This window comes from Miscanthus floridulus, chromosome 4 (genome assembly GCF_019320115.1).
Source record: "Miscanthus floridulus cultivar M001 chromosome 4, ASM1932011v1, whole genome shotgun sequence".
Taxonomy (NCBI): Eukaryota; Viridiplantae; Streptophyta; class Magnoliopsida; order Poales; family Poaceae; genus Miscanthus; species Miscanthus floridulus.
This window is the reverse complement of record NC_089583.1, coordinates 37,545,678-37,561,132: the sequence shown is the minus strand read 5'-3', so window position 1 is coordinate 37,561,132 and position 15,455 is coordinate 37,545,678.

Below are 15,455 nucleotides of genomic sequence, written 5' to 3'. Positions count from 1 at the left end.
GTGGCTGTACTTAGTCATACCATCAGTGAATACTCTCATGTCATGTACAGAACTAGGCAATCTAGCAAGAATAAATGTGAACCTCATGTCAAAGTCACAAACAGCCAGCACATTTTGTGTTGTCATGCCCTTGCGGCATATGTGCTGAACTAGCTTACTACTTGGCACCACACATGGAATGTGAGTGCCATCTATTGCTCCTATACAATTATTGAAGAAGGGATGGTGTAACACCTATGGTGTTACACTGTATAATCTTTTACTAAAACACTGCATGAGCATCATACTTATGTGTAAATGTGTGTAATATAGGGTGTGAAGCAATACACGTAACTTGAAACGTTCATCGGAAACATGAAACGAATGTTATATTTCAGGTCGCGTTGTATCACTTAGCGTTCTAAACGAATTTTTACTAAACAAGAATGCTATAGAATGCCTATACGAAACTTTAGTAAAGTTTGTAGTATGAACTTCGTAGGTGACGGTGAAATACTTGCGGTCCAGAACGGGAGTCACTAGCTAGCTTGGTTGGTAGCTTGGAAATCGAAGTTGAGGCAAATCCGAGCGAGTCATAATCAAATTTCTTAAGTTAGAAAACGGTGTGACGAGGCTACGTTTGGGAATTTTTATAGGGGGATCAGATTAAGTAGTGGCAAGGTCTTAGGGTTTGTTTTAGTAGTTTGATATACCATCTCGAGCGTAAAATAGTTGATTTAGCAATTGAAGCATTGAGGTGGGTTTTGGGCACGCTTTAAAAAGCATGCAAGACACATTCCCGAGCGGGTGCAGCATCAGGCCGCGGTCACCAGGCTTCAGTTTGGCTTGGCGCGCGGCACTGGCCTGCCCCTGCCTCGCACGCGCGCACCACCACATGGGCTCGCACCACACTGCAGTGCTCACGCACGCAAGCAACCGCGCACGCACGAGCACGCCGCGCCCGGCGGCCTGGCCGCTCGGCCACCACCGCCGTCGTCGTGGGCCTGCAGCTCTGGCCTGCCCACCACCACCGCTTCGCCGTGTCGCTGACCCCGCGCGTCGCGTCACTGCGCTGCTACTAGCCGTGGCCGCTTGTGCGAAGTAGCCCGCGTGCGCTCTGCCACCGCCATCATGTTCGCCTGCCGCTCTACCGCCTCGTGCTCACCTGTGCGGTGTCGTGAGCGTGTGGCCACACTTGGCCCTGCCCGCACATCGCCTTGCCCCACCTACCTTGCCGTCACATCGGCGCTCGATGACGCTGCGCTGCTGCCTCCTCAGACCGGCGCCATGCCACTACGGCGCAGGACCGGGTCGTCGTCGTCTGTTTGCGGTTTATGGTCGTGCAGCCCACCGTCCTGAGCGCGTTGGCCGTTTCCCCCATCATCCTATAGCCCGTGCGCGTTTGTGAACTGAGTTGACAGCCACGTCCCGCCACGGTAGCGACGAGCCACGCCATGCTGTCTTCCCCTGTTCCTCTGGCGCTGTGGTCGCCGAACCCGCTCCTCTAAATTCGTCCTGCTGGAGCCACCTTAGTCCAATTAACCCCGTCTATAGCTCCATCTGTCAGCCAACCGCCCCACCATGCCATGATCCAATTCAGAGTTTTCCTCTCACCGGGTCGTTAAGACCGCCGTGGCACGCATCGAAGGCAAGCTCCCTATCCAGAGCTACTTGCGTTTAATTAGTTGCACCGCCAACTTCGCCTCCACCTGCTCATCACCCGACGCACCTTTGCGTAATCGCTACCACCTCATAGCCACCCCTGACGCGGCCTTGCCACCGCCATGCGCCACCACACCGTTCGTGCGCACGCGGCCAGCTTGGCTCGGGCCGCCTCTGGTCGAACCACCATCTCGATTGGTTCCTTGGTGAGTGCCTGGAGCTCACTCGCTGTCCTGTTTGCCTCGACGTTGTTGTAGCTCACTAGAACATCACTATTTTCAGTGCAGGAGCTCCGCCACTATGGTCTGGCCTCGCTGCAGCGTCCTAGCTCACGCTTCCTTCACCTAGTGCTCCACGTTCATGCCTAGGCAGGTATCGGCTTCGTAGATAGGGCGGGGAAGGGTTGGCCTAGCCGGTGTAACCACCGGTGCTAGCGGTGCCGCGCCGATGTGCGCGTGGGACGGAACAAGGGTATGGCCGTGGTAAAGATAGAAAGAGGGAGGGGCGTAGGTGTAAGATAGCAGACTGGCAAAATAGTGCTATTAGTGCTCGTGCGATTACTGGGTAGGCTAGGGGTGTTTTTGCATGATGACCGACGCGCGCGGGTCCTCCCCGTCATGGGCCATCATCGCGTGGACTGGGCCGTACCCGCATGGGCCGTGTTGTGCGTCGCACGCGCGCGTTGCGTCGAACTGGGCCGAGCCGCTCGCGTTTTGGGCCGTGCGATAGAATTAGGTTTTCTAATTTCCAGTAAAGTTATGAATGTTTATTCAATTTAGTTTTGAGCTAAACTTTAAAAAATGATAGTAAATTATGTAGATGTCCAAAAATAGTGAAACTAAATTTGTTAGGTTCACAAAAATGCTATCTATCTGTTGGTGTATTTAGTTTATAGTTAGCTGTGATAATAATAGGTTCATAAATTCAATTTTGAAAGCTTAGTATTATTTAGCATAATATTTGTAGTAATTTTAGTGGCAAATTGATGATAGCTTTAGCCATGAAATATTTATAGTAGAATCATTAGATTATTATGTACTCACTGTAATTTTTGTAGCCCTAGAATAGGTTGATAAATAGAGTAGCTGGTACCCCCGTTTAATCATATATAGAGTAAATCGATATTGAGAGTAGGAATACCTTTAGTGGCAAAGATAATATATGTTATGCTTCATATTTGTTAGTAGTGACAGAAGATAACTTAGCACCTTAGTTAGTAGAACTAGCTTGGTAGCTTGATAGATGTATTTTTATTTTAAGAGTTGCTGCTGTCGTATTACTAAGTGTTCCATCATCATTTCATGCATATAGATCATGAGTTGGTAGAGTTCATGCCTGCGGACGAGTAGGACTACGAGGAGGTCATTGAGGAGTACGAGGAGGAGATCCTCGTGCAGGAGGGAGCCCCGGAGCCATTCGCTACTGACTTTGTTGATACACCGCCTGCCCAAGGCAAGCCCCGGTGCATAACCCATATTTTTAATGATCACTAAATATATATATATGATGTGCATTTACGTTACAGACATTTTATAGAAACTACTTGCATAAATATATCTCCATATGAGACCTACTAGTACAGGTCGAGTAGCTGCTATGTTCAGGATTTTGGTAGCGTGAGTAACCTACCGTTACTCACAATAGGTGATAATTATGATCACTCATGATAAATGATGGAAAGGAAAAATGGTGACCGGGCAGGGATATGGTTTGGGTACTGGTTGGTGTAAGAGATTGTGTCCTGCAGCCAATAGGGCATAGCTTGGTTACACTTTTCCCTATCTATGTCGGTTAAGGACTGGTCGTTGCAATGGATGCTAGGCAAGTCATAGATTTATTATCCTGAGCACATACTTGGGTATGGGCACAGGGAAGACTTGTTGCTCTCTTGTTGTGGGTTCCGGCTCTTTTTGGACCGACTGATTAGAGGCGGGTATGGGCACCACACTAAGTTTGGGACTTAGGAGCGGGGGCTTGGAGTCCTTGACAGGAGGGTGATGGGTTGGTCCTACTTGTGCCTAGGGTACAAGCGGGGTGTGTGTTTTTAGGGTACCTAGCTGGGCACATTGATTTGCGAATCGTCGCCGTGTCGGTATGACTTGTCTTAACTCTAGCATCGTAGTAAGAACTGAAAGATGAAAGGTGATGAAATGGAACTAATTTGCTCCACTCTTGCTTGAAAGTAGAACATGTGCTTACATAGAATGGCTAGATAATAAATTAAACAAGGCTGCTAATAATAACATAAATAAGGACTCACTATTAGCATTGCTTTTCGCAAAAAGAAAACCAGCAAACCATAAAGCTTACCATATCCCTTGGAGTTAGGAAATTATTCCCACTAGTCGGATAAGTCTTGCGAGTACATTGTATACTCAGGGTTTATTTACCCCTGTTACAAGTAATGCTTGAGGAGTACCATTATGTGAAGGATTCTTCTGGTGGGCATAGACAGAATCCTTACTTACTATCAATAGATGTTTACTTAATGTTTATTTTTATTCCACTATTTAATATTCTGCACTCTGACTTTGGAAATATAATAATGTAATTTTTAAGAACTCTGGATGTATGAAATGGATTAAGTATTGTAACTCGTTCTCATTATTGGATCCTTGGGGGAAAATGGGGATCTTTCGGGCTCTCCCTTGGGGTGTGCCCAACGGAACTGCTCGTTGTAGCTTGCTTTCGGGGTGCTTAATGTCTGATGAAGGACGAGTGCCTCCGTAAGTGCGTTATTTCAGACGGTTCTGCCACAGATGGAACCTAGGGTTCTCAATCTAGGATGAATTGTTTTGAATTCTGGGTCCACTGGCTTAATGATGTCTGTAGCTAGCTTAACCACACTTTGCAAAACTTTCTCAAAGTTGTTGTGATCTGTGCCTAGTGATCTCTCAAATCTATCCTCAGCTTGCCTAACTGATTGTGGTGCTCCAAGCATCCACAAGAACATTCCTAAAGCCTCAACCGAGGTACTCTTAGTACTAAATTTTAAGCCATATGACTCTACCAGTAGATCATGCAGTCGATGGAATGCAGTTGGGCTCATTCTAAACATGTTGTAGCAGCTATTTCTATCTCCTAGCTTTCTCTCTACCCATTCCAGTTCAGTTAGCATTGGTTTCCTTCTCTTAGCCCTAATATTGCAGTATTTGTCATGGTGAATAATATACAGAAGCATATCATTCATAAAATCGCTGTCATCATCCTCAATAACAAGTCTGAAGATTTCCTCATCACTTGACTCATCAGAATTGTCCCCATCCCTTGTTGAATTACCATCCTAACACATAAATGCATCACAAACTCAATTACATATGCCAATAAAAAGTGAACATACTCACATCACAATCATAATTGAAATTCAACACATAGTACAAAGAGGCATTGTTCAAACACAACTAACATAGTGCAAATGCCAAACATAGTTCAAATGAAATAGTGCAAATACAACAGACATAGTTCAAATGACACCCTTACTACAATGACAGACAGAGTTCACATGACATGAATTGTGAAAAATACAGACATAGTTAAGATAAGAGGATCTAGGGGTTGACCCCGACATAGTGCTCAATGAAGGTGAGCCTTTCTGTAGGTGTAGATGTGCCAATGAAGAACTCCATACTATCCTTATCATTGGTGATCTTGTGCATGGCATACTACAACTATCGGTTTGTCTCCTCTACACCACACTCTCTAGCCAACTGCTGCACATACCTAATCTTTTCATGTCTGGCAATCTCCTTCTCCTAGGCCATGTGCTGCTTGGCATCTAAATGTTTCTACATCATCACATTCCTCTCAGCTTGAATCCTAGTGTTCTCACTCATGAACTTGTTAATGCTCCTAACTGTTGGGCTCTTGGGCAGCTTGCGCGGACTAGAGCCAGTGGTGCTTGTGTTGCTTGCTCTCTTGTGGCTAGTGATGCTAATAGGGGTCTGCACATTAGAGTCCTCAGGTGGGTCCTCCTCATCTTCCTCATCCACAGTCATACTTTGTCCAGCAACAAATGAGGTGGAGCTATCAATAGCTACACCATGGAACATTTGGTCCAATTAATCGATGTAACCTGGCCACCCTAAATTGCATTTCTTCTAGTCTGGGTGGCCCTGTAAAACTTATCATTGTGAGTGAAAGGATCAAGATGCCCAAGAGGGGGGGTGAACTGGGTTAATTCTAAATTTTCTTGCAATAATCAAATCATACGGTTAGCCCAATTAACCCCTTGTGCCTAGAAAAGTGTTTCTATTGATCTAATGCACAACGGACTTGCAACCTATGTACCAAACTTACTCTAGCATGGCAATTCTATGAATGTAAAAACAAGTATTCAATTGCTCAAAATAAATGCTCAAAGTAAATAGAGAGAGAGGAACGCAGCGATATTTTGCCGAGGTATCGGAGAGTCGCCACTCCCCACTAGTCCTCGTTGGAGCACCCGCGCAAGGGTGTAGCTCCCCCTTGATCCGTGCAAGGATCAAGTGCTCTCTACGGGTTGATTCTTCGACACTCCATCGCGGCGAATCACCCAAAGCCGCTCACAACTTGAGTTGGGTCACCCACAAGCTCCGCTGGGTGATCACCAAGCTTCCAATCACCACCAAGCCATCTAGGTGATGGCGATCACCAAGAGTAACAAGCACGAACTCTCACTTGACCACGCGAAGCCTAATGAGAAGATGGATGCACACTTGGCTACTCTTGATTCACTAATGAGGCTACTCTCTTGGATTCTCAAATCTCAATCACCTCACTAGGATCTTGCTCTTCTTGGCACTCACAAACGTGTTTCTCAGCTGTTGGAATGAGCAAAAGTAACTCCACACACGAGTGGAGCTTCTATTTATAAGGCAGCCTAAAAAACAAACCGTTATGAGCTTCTGCGGGGTGACCGGACGCTCCGGTCAGTTCAACCCGCATTCCAGTGATAATGTGTTGATCGGATGCTAGCAAGGTCCGATCACCACTGACCGGACGTGTCTGGTCACATTAAACCCTTACTAGAACCTTACTGTACTCGACCGGATGCTGAACCCCTAGGGTCCGGTCAGCACTGATCGGACGTGTCTGGTCATAGATTCCCTTCTCTAGAACCTTACTGGAGTCGACCGGACGCTGCCTCTCAGCGTCCGGTCACTTGACCACTCCAGCGTCCGGTCACACCGAACGCAATCACTTGATCAAATGAACTGACCAGACCTTGCGGCCAGCGTTTGGTCGCACCGGAGCTAGCGTCTGGTAAGCATTTGACCCTCCATTCACTTCCAACTCTCGAGCATATGTGAATGAAGTTTGCTCCATAGGATCATAGGGCTGTTGTGGAGCTACCTAGTGCTAGTTTTAACAAGTGTGCACCACACCTAACTCACTAGATTCATCTAGGTCAACCTACCCATCCATACCCCCCTTAATAGTATGGCCAAAGGAAAAACAAAGTCCTAAACTACTCTAAGTGTCACTCCAACTCCAATCGACACTTAGAACTAGTCATCCTTAACCTTACCGTCCATCCTTTGAAAACCGAAATGATTTCCATCGTAGGGGCATGACCACCTCGATTGCCCAATTGATCTCCATTACCATGACCTAACTTAATTGCCTCTGCAAAACACACGTTAGTCATAGTAATCTTGTATTGTCATTAATCACCGAAACCCAACTAGGGGCCTAGATGCTTTCAATGTCCCCCTTTTTGGTGATTGATGACAATACCACCTCGAGTATGTGAAAGAGTGAGGTTTTTGATGGGCTTGGTTCATATAAGCTTTTGTCGATAAGAACAAAAGTGTTAGTCAAGCTTATATGACCCAAGCCAACACAATGTACTCAAAGGATATGAATTAAGCATGAGTACAAGTAATAACGCTCATTTGCATCGGAGGCAAAGGCAAATGAGCATAACACAAGTGATATGACATATAAATAATGTAAAGTAGAGAGCACACATGTCATATATCACAATCACGTAGATATCACTATCACATAGATATAATAATATGCATGAAAGTAACACACGAATGCATAATAGTAATAGTGTATCACACAAATGAAACTCCAAATGTATATAATAAGCTAATAATCGAGTTCCCCCTAAATATCGCTCCCCCTGAGTCTACATACTTGAACCCTCTCTCCCTTTGGCGTCAAACATCAAAACCTAAAGGTCGGTCGGCGGGGCTGCAGCGGATGAGCCGGGCACTAAGGTACGTAGAGCAAGCTAAAACCGGGCACCATCATCATCTGACCCTGAGCTCTGGACTGACTGACCCTCTGTGGCTGGAAGCGTCGCTAAAGCGGTCTGGGTCTGAGCTGGGGCAGGTGCTGCCTGTGATGCTGCTAGAATATCTATCGTAGGATCTTAAGATGCGACAGACGAAGGGAGCCTCTGAGTAGTCATGACGATAGGGGCTGCTGTAGAGGGACCGGCGGTATGCATATGTGGCGGTGTAGGCATGCCGGTCAACTCATTGAAGGATGCTCCAAGACTCTTGGAGACTGACGTGTCAGGCACAAATAGCGAGGATGACTGATCTGGTGAGAAGCCCGTATGATATGATGTGAACTACGGGGCTACCACTGGTGAGGACAACCACTAGGACACTTGAACTGTGGGTGAAGCAAATGAAGCTGGAGGCTGTCCCTAACTCTGAAGCCCACTAGGCTATACTGCTGGAGTCATCGTAGTGGTGGCAGGCTGAGCAAGCTGGGGCAAAAACTATGGCTGTGGGGCCCCAAGCGCTATTACTACATGCTGCATAAATTCCATAAGCTGCTACTGCATGAGTAACTACTGTTGATGCATCTACTGCTGCTACTACTGAAGGAGCTGCTGCTACCGCTAGAACTCGTCCTAGCGAGCCTAAAACTATGCAAAGTTGGTAGCTATCTCCTAAGCCTGTCGTGCCTGATCCTGCTGCATCCGCTCAAGAATAGCAATCAAAGCGGGGTCCATCTGCGGTGTAGGTGGAGCTGAGCTAGAACTGCTGACCTCTGCATCATGTCTACGTGGAGGCATATGAGGAATTGGCAGATAGTCATCATCCGAACTGTCACTAGACTCTGTCACCTCCTGCTGTGCCTCAAGCTGCTCCTCCTCAGTAGCGGCTATGCCTCTGATGATCTCATCCTACTGAGTTGCTAACTCTAGAACATCTAGACGATGGCTGGGCTGAGTGGGTGCCTGTGGTGTGCTGTGCCTGATCCTCTGTGCCATGTTATAAGCTGGAAACTCTATGGTGGCACCTTTGTACTCGGCAACCATCTCTGGGGTCCTAACCTGCATAGCCTTAAGCATCAGGAAAGTGATCTAATGTGCATATGGAAGCTGCATGCGACCCTTGAAGCCCTTAGCTATAGTATCCTCCATCTCTGATAGAAGGAGGTCCCAAATGCCAAACCCGGTCTACTGCATCAGGGCATTAAGGAGCCAGAGCTATAGGCGAGTCAGACCCTCTCTGTATCCCAACCTGGGAAGTAGTGTCCTCCTGATGATAGCCTCTAGCACTCAAGCTATAGGAGTAAGGTCACTGGGGTTCCTCCTCGACCCCTCACTAAAGGGCTCCTTGAAGCAATGGCGCACAAGATCTGTAGGGGGCACCATCCCTCCATGAGGACGCCTGGGAGGCTCCTGCTGTCCATAACATACCTCATGCAATCTGACAGGCTAATCCTGTAGCCTTAGTATCTCCTGGGCCCTGAAACTCATCACCCTGTAGTCTCTGTCGTTGAATGCAAAGTGTATGAAGTTATGCTGCGGGTCAACGTAGAGCGAAGCATAAAACTGCCAAACCCAAGATGATACATACAGTCTAGTCCGGCCAATCAGATCTGTCAGCCCCGGCAAATATGACAAGTAGGGGTGGATATGCTCTCCGGCTGCTACCACAATAGACTCTATACTGCATACTCGCTGAGATCTAAACACTGCCCCACTGTTGAGATAAGCATTGTAGAAATCCTCCTGCAGTGGCATGTAGAAACCCTCTGCTGCTCTCTCATCCCTCCTTGGAGGGAACCACACCTCAAACTCAACAAAGCCTAGCTGCCGAACCTGCCTGGCCATGGCGGACCTCAAGTCAAGATGTACCACTGGAGGTGGACCCTATGGTCTAGGCGGTGGGCGTGAACCCCTGCGCTGTGTAGCTGGCCTCGATGGAACTGTAGCACTAGTACGACCAGAGCAGCATAGCTGGGGTGCTTGCTTGGTCTCCTCGGCCTACTAGCCCTCTTGAATCTCCTGAGCTGGCTAAGGCTCTGCTGGTGGGGGTTGCTGCTGTGGCTCCTGCTGGGACTCCCCCTGAAGTTGAGGCTCCTCAATAGCCAGTCAACGTCCTACCATCATGACAGTCCCAAGTGGACCACCATAACGACGCTCAACCTCCTCAACTGCTGCCCTATGTGCTGGTGTGAGCTGCGGATCTATAATGACAACACCACTGCGAGTGCCTCCTCTCTCGGCGTGCTCTATGGCCTCAGCAACTGCTGCTGCTCTCGCTGTCTCAGCGTCGGGGTACTTGCGCTTCTTAGATGTAACCTACTTTGTCGCCTTGCCTTTGGTTCCTGCGATAAAGCGAAGCATGGGCCTCCGATCGTCATCTCCTGGACCACCACCAATGTTCTTGGTGCGAGCCATCTAATCTGACAAGAGAGAAACTGCCGCTGACAAGACCAACTGTCAAACTGACACTCCCGAGGCTTGGCCTCGATCCATACTCGCAAGCTTGGCTCCGAGTTAACTGACCACTGCACCTATCACCTCAATGACACCGACTCGCTGCATAATGGAATAGATGGATATACAAGTAAATACGGTATATCTAATAGATGTGAAAACCCTAGGAAGCAAGCAATGTAGGTACAAAATTGAGACAACGGGCTTTCTACCTAACGAACCAGCAATCCGAGAAAAGAAGAGACGTGTCACGCGGGGGAAACCTCAGAACCGGCTAGGGTTAGGGTTTTGAGCGGTGAATGAATTGATAGCCCTGGATGTGATTTGAAATCAGTGTTATGAAATCGATCTAGGTTATGGACAAAACAAAGTGGTTGAGGGCATTGCCTTACCGAAAACATAGTCGACCAAAGGAGAGCAATGGCTCAGGGAGACGTTGATAGCCGTCGGCGAGGACAGGAGCACACACCAGCACTGGAAGAGGCAGCGACGCAGGAGCTCGTGGAGGCACGGCGACATGGCAAGGTGGAGTGGATGCGGCTGCAAGGTTGGGCGCTCGACGCAACATGGGATGAGGCGTGGGACAGCGACGGTGGAGACGGCGACGTGGGCAGAGGCGAGCGCGGCAAGCTCTTCGGTGATTTGGGACTTGCGGCAGCTAGGGTTAAGGAAGTCAACGGGATGGATCCAGAGCAACACGGTGATTCGATTAAAAAGGTTCCCCAACACAACAGATAAGGAAACGTGAGAAGAGATCTGATGCCGCACGAGATCCACTAACCGGACGCTCCGGTGGTAGCGACTGGACGCTACCACCCAGCGTCTGGTCGATTCTAGAGAGGTCCAATTTCTCTGGAATCACGACCGGATGCGTCCGGTGGTCCATGACCGGACGCAGGCAGGGTCCGATCAGTTGCCTTCAACGCCATGTAGATCAACCAGACGCTGGAGCCCTTTCTGACCGGACGCACAAACGCAGAGTTCGGTCACACCTTCAGCTTCTGTTCACCTCCTGTGAACTGACCGGACGCTGGACTATAGAGTCTGGTGCAGCGTCCGGTCACCCTTTTCCAGCAAATCTTCAATGTTCCTCCGCGCTGCCTATTCCCAATTAAGTCCCAACTTGAATAAGATCCAAATAAACACCAATTAGGACTGATGTGGGTGACCTCTCTCAAACCCTCATATTTTTCAAAATATTTTGCCTTAGGCTATAATTCTTTTTAAGAAAATAGGCAATAAGAGGGCAAATGGAACAAAACGACAAAATAACATCCATGCATATGCAATACTTGTAAGTAAATCTAGTTGCTTGTCAAGTTTGATCCAAGGTTAAGCTTCTTCACACGCTTTTCGGCGGTTATCTTAACCATGTTAGACAAGCCCTATATGCATTGCTATAAATTAAACATGTTGTATATTACAATGAATGCAAGGGACAACACATGCTCAATTTTTAGTGAAGTTACTAAAATCAAGTACATTAAGCTCATTCTGCAATCTACAAAATATAGCCTCATCTAGCGGTTTAGTGAAGATATCCGCTAATTGATCTTCGGTTCTTACACCTTCTAGTGATATATCATTTTTAGCAACATGATCTCTTAGAAAGTGATGGTGGATATCTATGTGCTTGGTGCGAGAGTGTTGAACTAGATTATTTGTAAGTTTTACCGCACTTTTGTTGTCGCACAAAAGAGGTACCTTTTCTAGAACTACACCATAGTCTAGCAAAGTTTGTTTCATATATAATATTTGTGCACAACAAGCACCCGCGGCAATGTATTCCGCTTCGGCGGTGGACAAAGCCACACTATTTTGTTTCTTGGAGGACCAAGACACAAGTGATCTACTAAGCAAATGGCACCCTCCGGATGTGCTCTTTCTATCAACTTTGCAACCGGCGTAATCCGAATCAGAATAGCCAACTAATTCAAATATAGCTCCTTTGGGATACCAAAGGCCAATGCTTGGTGTGGGCTTAAGATACCTAAGGATTCTTTTTACGGTAATTAAATGTGTTTCCTTAGGATTAGCTTGAAATCTAGCACACATACACACACTAAACATGATATCCGGCCTAGATGCGGTTAAATATAACAAGCTACCAATCATGGAATGGTAGAGAGTTTGATCAACCGGGTTACCTCCCTCATCTAGGTCGAGATGTCCATTGGTAGGCATTGGTGTCTTGATTGGCTTACATTCATCCATCTTGAATCTCTTGAGAAGATCTTTTATGTATTTTTCTTGAGAGATGAAAATGCCTTCTTTCATTTGCTTGACTTGAAAACCAAGAAAGAATGTAAGCTCACCAATCATAGACATCTCGAACTCCTTTGACATCAATTCACCAAATTCTTTGCATGAGTCTTCATTTGATGATCCAAAGATGATATCATCAACATATACTTGACAAATGAAGATATACCTATCAAGCTTCTTGGTGAATAGTGTGGTGTCAACTTTCCCAATGGTGAAGCCCTTCTCAATGAGGAAGTCTCGAAGGTGCTCATACCAAGCTCTTGGGGCTTGCTTAAGCCCATATGACGCCTTGGACAACCTATAAACATGATTAGGATATCTAGGGTCTTCAAACCTGGGTGGTTGATCAACATAGACTAGTTCATTAATAAAGCCATTTAAAAATGCACTTTTCACATCCATTTGATATAGTTTCATTTCATGATGTGATGCATATGCAAGTAGGATACGGATGGCTTCTAATCTTGCAACCGGTGCAAAGGTCTCCCCAAAATCCAAACCTTCAACTTGGGAGAACCCCTTTGCAACTAGTCTTGCCTTGTTCCTCACAACAACACCTTGATCATCTTGCTTGTTGTGGAACACCCACTTTGTTCCAATGACTCTTGCACCTTTTGGTCGCTCTTCAAGAGTCCAAACTTCATTGCGAGTGAAATTATTCAACTCTTCATGCATGGCATTGATCCAATCCGGATCTTTAAGAGCTTCTTCTACCTTGGTAGGCTCATAGCAAGAGACAAAAGAGTGATGAGCAATAAATAAAGCAAGTTTTTGAGATTGAGTCATTACACCCTTTGATGGACTCCCTATGATGAGATCTTGTGGATGATCTTGTAGGAGAGGTGTATTTCTTCTATTGACCACTTGAGGAGGAGGTTGTGGAGCATCAACATCTTGTGCTTGTACCACCATTTGCTCATGGGAGACATGAGTGTCTTCATTTTCTACTCTCCCATCTTTTTCGTCATCTTGTGGTACATTTGATGAAGAGGGTGGATTTATCACTTGTACATCATCTTCATCATCTTTAGGCTTGATGTCTCCAACCGAAATGTTCTTCATAGCCTCCCTCAATGGTTCATCACCTATATTATCAAGATTCTCATGTGCTCCTTGGGAGCCGTTAGATTCATCAAATTCCACATCATATGTTTCTTTAACCAAGCTGGTGGCATGATTAAATAATCTATATGCTTTGGACTTTGATGAGTAACCAACAAGAAAACTAATATCACAATGTCTTTGGAACTTCCCTAGGTGTTGCCGCTTCTTGTAGATGTAGCATTTTCAACCAAACACCCTAAAGAAGGAGACGGCCGGCTTCTTCCTATTGAGCAACTCATAAGGTGTCTTGCCAAGGAATTTTTGAAGGAATAGGCAGTTGGATGCATAACATGCGGTGTTGATTGCTTCCGCCCATAGAGCTTCGGGGGTGTTGTATTCATCAAGCATAGTTCTTGCAAGAGTGATCAAAGTTCGGTTCTTCCTCTCAACTACACCATTTTGTTGAGGAGTATAAGTTGCGGAGACTTCATGCTTGATCCCAACTTTATCACAATAAGCTTCAATGTTTGTGTTGTCAAATTCTTTTCCATTGTCACTTCTTATCTTCTTGAGCTTCACTTCAAATTCATTTTGAGCTCTCTTGGAAAACTTCTTGAAGCAAGATGCAACTTTGGATTTGTTATGAAGGAAGAATACCCATGTATACCTTGAATAGTCATCAACAATCATAAGACAATAGAGATTCCCTCCCAAACTCTTGTATGTTGTTGGTCCAAATAAATCCATGTGTAGGAGTTCTAGCACTCTTGTGGTTGACATGAAAGCTTTAGTTGGATGAGTATTTGCAACTTGCTTGCTGGCTTGACATGCACTACAAAGCTTGTCCTTCTCAAACTTTACATCCTTCAACCCTCTCACCAAATCATTCTTTATTAGCTTCTTGAGTGAACTCATACCAACATGAGCAAGTCTTCTATGCCATAGCCACCTAAGTGTTGTTTTGGTGAATAGGCAAGTCTTCAAGTTTGTATCTTCGGAGATGAAGTCCACTAGATATAAGTTGTTGTATCTAAATCCATTGAATATCACTTGATTATCATCTACCTTGGATACAACAACCTCCTTCTTGGTGAACAAGCATTGGAAGCCAAGATCACACAATTGTCCAACGGATAGCAAGTTGAAGCTCAATGAAGCAACCTATAGCACATTGGAGATGGAATGATCATTTGATATTGCCACTTTACCCAATCCTTTAACCTTGCCCTTTGAGTTATCTCCAAATGTTATTTTCTCTTGTCTATCTACCTCTTCATCTAGTGAGGTGAACATACAAGGATCACCAGTCATATGTTGAGTGCAACCACTATCAATAACCCAATGACTTCCACCGGTCTTGTAGTTCACCTACACACAAGAGATTCAAGCTTTAGGAACCCAAACTTGTTGAGGGCCCTTCACCTTCTCAACAAGTGACTTAGCCACCCAAATCTTCTTAGGCCTATTCATGTTAGGGGGTCCTAAGAACATGACTTTCATCTTCCCACTAGAGTCCTTTCTAAGCATGTAGTGAGCATTGAAGGCAAAGGGTCTAGCATGCTTGGGCAAGGGTTGTGGCGGTGGAGTTTAGCACTCATGAGCAAAGTGGCCTTCTTGTCCACACTCAAAACATCTCTTTGGCTTTGGCTTTGGCTTTGATTGTTGTTGTTGAACTTGAGCCTTCTTCTTCTCTACACTTGCCACATATCCAATGCCACTTCTATCCATCTTCATGACGGTGTTCATGAATAGCTCACTTTGGAGGTACTTGCCTCTAGCAAACTTACTCAACCCAATCTTGAGATGCTCTTTCTCCAACTTGAGCTTCTTA